Source organism: Terrapene carolina, unplaced genomic scaffold (genome assembly GCF_002925995.2).
Source record: "Terrapene carolina triunguis isolate 2854851 unplaced genomic scaffold, T_m_triunguis-2.0 Scaffold130, whole genome shotgun sequence".
Classification (NCBI taxonomy): Eukaryota; Metazoa; Chordata; order Testudines; family Emydidae; genus Terrapene; species Terrapene triunguis.
This window is the reverse complement of record NW_020664481.1, coordinates 6,152,993-6,158,992: the sequence shown is the minus strand read 5'-3', so window position 1 is coordinate 6,158,992 and position 6,000 is coordinate 6,152,993. Positions and strand designations below refer to the sequence as shown.

At 45.0% G+C, this 6,000-nt stretch overlaps 1 protein-coding gene across 4 annotated transcripts in view; it reads left to right on the top strand.

Moving 5' to 3' along the window:
- The first annotated feature begins 691 nt into the window (after positions 1-691).
- Positions 692-6,000, top strand: part of ARFGAP1 (ADP ribosylation factor GTPase activating protein 1) — a 28,588-nt gene continuing 23,279 nt past the window's right edge. For 2 of the 4 annotated variants that reach the window (XM_024219202.2, XM_024219198.2), the window contains exon 1: positions 692-762. The gene's annotated coding sequence lies outside the window, so the exon portion shown is untranslated. Of the gene's footprint in view, positions 763-2,281; positions 2,342-2,745; positions 2,834-6,000 lie in introns of those variants that run through there. The other 2 variants (XM_024219199.2, XM_024219201.2) reach the window with 2 other exon arrangements.

Below are 6,000 nucleotides of genomic sequence, written 5' to 3'. Positions count from 1 at the left end.
ATGTCATCACCGTTAGAGAGGATTTTGGGGTAGCCATGTATGGAAATCACCTTCACCGCTCAAGTAAAATAAATGCAAAAAGAACAGGAGTAATTGTGGCACCTTAGAGACTAACAAATTTATTAGAGCATAAGCTTTCGTGGGCTACAACCCACTTCTTGTTAGTCTCTAAGGTGCCACAAGTACTCCTGTTCTTTTTGCGGATACAGACTAACACGGCTGCTACTCTGAAACCTGCAAAATAGATGGTGTAGCTTCAGACTATTCGCTACTGGACCAAACTCCCCCCCCCCCGGGGCCTGATCCTGCAATCCTGTCTCTTGTGAGTTCTCCTATTCAGGCGGGGAGGAGTCCCACTGACTTCAGACTGAGTGCCAGAACTGGGCCCAGGAGCCTGGATCAGACTCCAGTGAGGTCTGTCCCTGTGTCTCGGGGTGTCTCTTTGGGCAGCTGTCTGTGTCTGTGTGTGTCCCTCTCGGATCCTGGGTCTGTCTGTCCGGCCAGCAATGTCTGTCTGGGGCTTTCTCCCTCCTTTGTCTGTGTCCCTGGCTGCGTGTGTCTCTTCCTCTCCCGTCTGCCTGCCTGCCTGCCTCCCTCTGGGGTCCGCCCCCTCCCCATCTCTCGCCGGCCGGGCCCGAGGGGGTTAACCTTACCCCTTACCCAGCATGCTTTGCAAACCTGCAACGTAGCCGGGGCCGGCGGCGGCTGCGCGGTGAGGAGCCGGGGGAGAGCGAAAGCCGGGGCTGCCCGCTGCCGCAGGAGGTACAGAGCCGGCCCCGGGGGCAGGGACCCCCCGGCCCCGGGAGGGGCGGCCGAGCTCCAGCCCCAGCCGGGGGACCCCGGCCCGCCCGCCTTGGGAGATGCCCGGCCGCCCTCAGCCGCGGCCTCTCCTCAGACTCCCCTTCGCCCCGGCCGCCCGTCCCTACCTCTCCCCGCCCTCGGGGCTCCTTGGCCCGGGCCCCCTCGGCCCTGGCCGGCCTACCTCCCTCCTCCCACCCCCGGTTCCCCTCGGCCCTGGCCTCAGCCCCCCCCTCGGCCCTGGCCTCAGCCCCCCCGACCCCTGTAGCCGGCCCCCCTCGGCCCTGGCCTCAACCCCCTGCCCCCCATCGTTTTCAGCCCTTCCCCCCCCCGTCCGGGAGGGTTCTGCGGGAAGCTCGCTGCAGCCCCCACCCGGACCCCTGGTCCGGGGACGCGGGGAGCCAGAGGCAAGCCCCGGGCTTGAGGTCCTGCCCCTGGGTGTCTCCAGCTGCGGCTGTGACAGCGCCTTGCCAGCCACTGTTACTGCTGCTGGGTCGTGTCCCTTTGCTGGGACAAGCCTTGCAGATGGTAGCCCCCATCCATCCATCAGTGCAGAGCGGGCCCCAGATCAGCCACGCTCTGGGTAGAGTGCAGCCTTTCCCCAGTGGTATTGATGGCTTGTTCTTGTGCTTTAAAAGCAGAAAGGAAAAATCGTGTTGCTAAAAAAAATACTGTTTCAAATGAGACTGTCCACTGTATCTGTTTTTAAGAGCACCGCTCTTCTGTCTCTCTCTCCCCCTTTCCCCCCCATAAATCTTCTAGAGAGGAGAAGCCTCCATCCTTATTAGGAATCTGGCCATTCGGGGAGAGCGGGGCCCCGGCTGGGCTCGCCGCCCTCCCCCCGGCGCTCCCTGCCAGGGGGCGGCGGGAGGCTTTTTTGCCTGGGGCGGCAATAAAGCCAGAGCCGGCCCTGCCTGGATCTGAGAATCTCCGTTTACAGGCTTCACTGGGATGTGGATTAAGAATCTCTTCCACCTTCTCATCTTGAGCTTAGTTTCAGGTAAAATGGTTGTGCTGGTCACTGTGGAAAAGCATCTAACTTGAAAAAATGGCTTGAGAATGTTTGTCCAACAATTAAACCATTTTAAAAAGTTATGCCCCACAGACTGATACCACCATCTTACCTAAGAGATCTTTAATCCCAATTAAGTCTGTAAACTAAGATATCTGGAACCTATCCCATCACATGGTTTGCTTTTTGTATAGTAACTGAGTTTCAACCCTGTGACTAGTCCACCCTGTCAGAGTTTTAAAGTCCTACTGTAGCTGTTTTAAACATTGAACATCATAATTGTACTTCTAAATAAGGTACTGCTACTACCACTTCATTTATTTGCTTGTAGGAAAACAAAAGGATGATTAATAGATGGTTTGGGTAAATAAGACAATAAGCATGATTCTTCAGTGCTGAGGCAGTCAGCATGGGTGATATCCTGGTTTGTGGAATCAATCATTGCTGTAGGAAATGCAGAGTACATTTTTGCTCTCCAGTGTGGAAGCAGATGACTTGAATATTCAAGACCAGGAAACAAAACATTCCAGGGTACTTAATATACTGATCCATTGAAAACTTGCTTGCTGTAGAATGTTAGCTGGCACATTTAGTCTAAAATTTCATAGTTAATTTGTATGTGTGTTTGTCTGAATTATGTATTTATGGTAAACTCTCTTTTCCATTCAATATTTAATCTTTTCCTCCATAATATTGGAGGGAATACTTTAGAGTTACATTCCTCAAAGAAAACTTATTATCACAAGATAAATGTTACTTTTCTTTATAATTTGTTTTTTGCCTTTTCTGCATTTATAATTCGTAGAAAATCAGTAAAACAGTGTTTAGTGTACTGAAGAATAGAGGCAGTAGTGATTAGGTGACTGCACAGAGGTTCAGTAATTCAGTTATACTGTAATTTAAAGTGTTCTGTGTCCACAATGCAGGTTCAAGGAGCACAACTTCCAAACAAAATTACAAATTCCAATTGTTCTTGCCAGTTCCTCAACTGAATTCCGGAAGATGACTAATATCTGTAAATGTGTGTGTGAAACTGTGAATTCTTAGTATATTACTGTGGTTGTGGCTTAACTCATAGACTACAGCAGAACCCCGTTTATCTAATCTAATAGGGACCCGGGGCCAGATAAAATCATCAAAAATCCGGATAAACCGGAGAATGGGAAAGTGCAATGATGCAACGCCATCTAGCAGCCACAGGAGATATTGCCCCCTTCTGGACCTCTGTGCTCTGGTTGTCGGTACAAAGAGTTGGATAATGGAGGGTTGGATAAACAGGGTTCTACTGTATTTCTAGGTTGACTGTAATGACTATGTGATGCTTGGAACAGATGAACCCATAATTGAATCACATTCACATAGAAAATAAACATTGGGGGACTAGATGACTAGGGATTTAGAGGACTTCTAGTAAAGAATACTGGAGAGAGACATAGTCTGAGCACAAAACTGGGAGCCAGGGACTTCTGAATTCTAATCCTGGTTCAATACGTCTCTCGTTAGCCCTGGGTAATTCACTTAACCTCTCTCTGCCTCCCTTTCCCTGTCTGTACAATGGGTATTCTTGTCTACTTCACAGAGGTGCTGTGAAGATTCATGACTTCCATAGCACTGTAAAGTTGCTGTGATCATGGGAGTCACAACTTTACAACTACCCCTGCAATGCTTTCTCTTGAGTAATGGAATCTCACTCTATAGCTAAGTCATCTGAATCAGGAACTTAAGTTCCTTCTGCACTTGGGTCCTCTGCATTTTGCCAGCTAGGTGGAGCATTGTGGGGAGGGGGAGAGCAGCTTTGCAGACTGACTTTGGTTTTTCAACCTCCCACATCAAGCAGTGCTGATGAGCACCATTGGTGGGGGCGGTAGGGATAGGAGAGCAGAAGCAAAGTGTGTTGAGCAGGGCAGTCAGATCTCTCCCTCCTTAACCAGTGCAAGTCTAGGCCAAAAGACTTGCTTCAGACTCTTCCTCCTCCACCAGAACCACAGTGCATCTTGGCCAGAGGAGGAGCCTAATTTCCGGAGTGGGGCATCTGTTTAGATCTCTGGCCAATAAGGCTAGAAGGTTTTCTGATTGGAGCAGACAGCCCCCATCTCTTTTCCCCACTATTCTGAATGAAAACCTGCTCTAGCATTTCTAGATGAGTGAGAAGTAATGATATAGGACATTCAAAGGAGGGCAGGCAAATAACACCAGAGAGAGACTACATCACATACCTATGCACCATTCTGCAAATTTGAAAAAACAACCCTTTAAAAGTGGAGGGAGAGTTGAAAGAGAATAGAAGAAAATTATGTAACTAAATATATTCCCCACCCTCATTATCTATCAACAAATTACCACTGTTAATTAGATTAATATCTTAAATTCAGAAATAAAACACCTAAAACATTTTAATCTCTTCTTCAAACTAGACCGGGAGTGTGTGTGTAATGGAAGGAGGGAGATTCCCCCCCCTTCCCACCAATGACAAAAGAGAAAATGAAGCCCTGTACATCAGATCCATGGAAGCTTATTTGCTGCAGTTTCTGACTAGATTATGATCAAAATATATATCAGTATATTTCCTTCTTCAATGGATGTGAGCAAGGTACATAAGGGAAGCTTTCGTTTCAGAATCCCATTGAAGAAATAGTGCAGTTAATCAGAAAAAAGATTAGTTATTCTTTTTTCATTATACAAGACACAAAAGCTGTTTGTCCTGATTAATGAACCAAAAACAACAACAAAAATCCAATAAATTTAAGTTTGAGACAGGGCAGCTGAAATATTGTGCTTCATCAAGCATTAATTACAATGTAACCTAATAACACTCTTATATTTTTAAACAGAAAAGCCTGTAGAGTTGGTAATCTTTCTTGGCTCAGTAAAGAATAACTAATGATGATCTGATTAATGATTAAAAAAGAGCAAATGCTAGATGATGAGTATAAATTTAAAAACAGAAGATTGTCCTCCAAATGGCATGAAAATAAACACCGCTATACAAACGTTACATCCTTTACTGTATTATTTTCAATGGCCATGAATTAAAAGGAATGCCTAATATAGATTGAAATCCTGCCAAGATATAAATAACCTCTTCTTTCAATAGCGATAACGTGTAGCTGCAATTTTGTATTTATTTTTTCATGAATTACACTGAAATAGCTGGTATTTGGATACCAGCCCTTGGCCTTGCACAGCTTCGCTGTACCACTGCATAATTAGTGCTATAATTCACAGGAAAGGTGGTCCAGGTTAGTGTCTACTGTAAACCTGAATGGCAGCGAGGACACAAATTAAAGATTTAAGGGATTTTTTTACAGGGGGAAACACAATGTAAAGGTTGGAAATTGGTGTGACTTTCTCCAGTTGTGGACATGTCTGTGTTTTGGAATGGCACTTAGCACTTACATAGTCGTTGACACTTTAAAGTGTTGTGAATATTAACTTCCTCAGTAAGTTGGTGAATTGAGTAAATTGTATTCTTCTCATTTTACAGAAGAAGAGAAAAGGATTTAGCTATTTGCTTAAAGGAACACACTGAGTCAGAGTAAAACATTTAATTAGAGCTGCCTCAGGCCTGTGCGTAGTCCACTAAACCACACTTCTCAAAAACAATAATATGGAAGTGTCAGAGATGGCTGAGGCAATCCCCTTTCCTTTTCAAAGACCTTCAAATTTGAAAACAAGTCTTTGATTTTTTTTTTTTTTTAATAGGTTCAGACATTGACCCATTCTTTTCTGCTTTTTTCCTAGTCCCTCTTGTATTCTGAATGTAGTGCTCTGCATTGCTCCTAGGTCAGCCTGATATTTCTGTGTCTATTTCTTAGTGAATTTTGAACGTTCAAATGACGTTTTTGGTAGGGAAAATGTTGGGGTGTGAAGGACAAGGAAAAAAGAGGTGGTAGTGTTTAAAGTACAGCAAAATAAATACCCTACAGCTCTACTTATTATAAGCTTTGAATAATTTTCTCTTATCTAAATTGTAATGTTATATTTCACTCTACGTCCTAAGCAAATAAATTTTATGTATGTTGCAGTCTAACTTATGAGAATGTGTTTAATGTCTGTCAGTGCTTCAGATAAATGTACTACATATAAATCCAAGTTCCTTGCTGAATGTATATCCTAAAATCTGTAGTGTAACTTTGCTTCATGCACTTTAGCAGCTGTTCCTTTTCATGCCACTTGCAAATTGTCAAGTC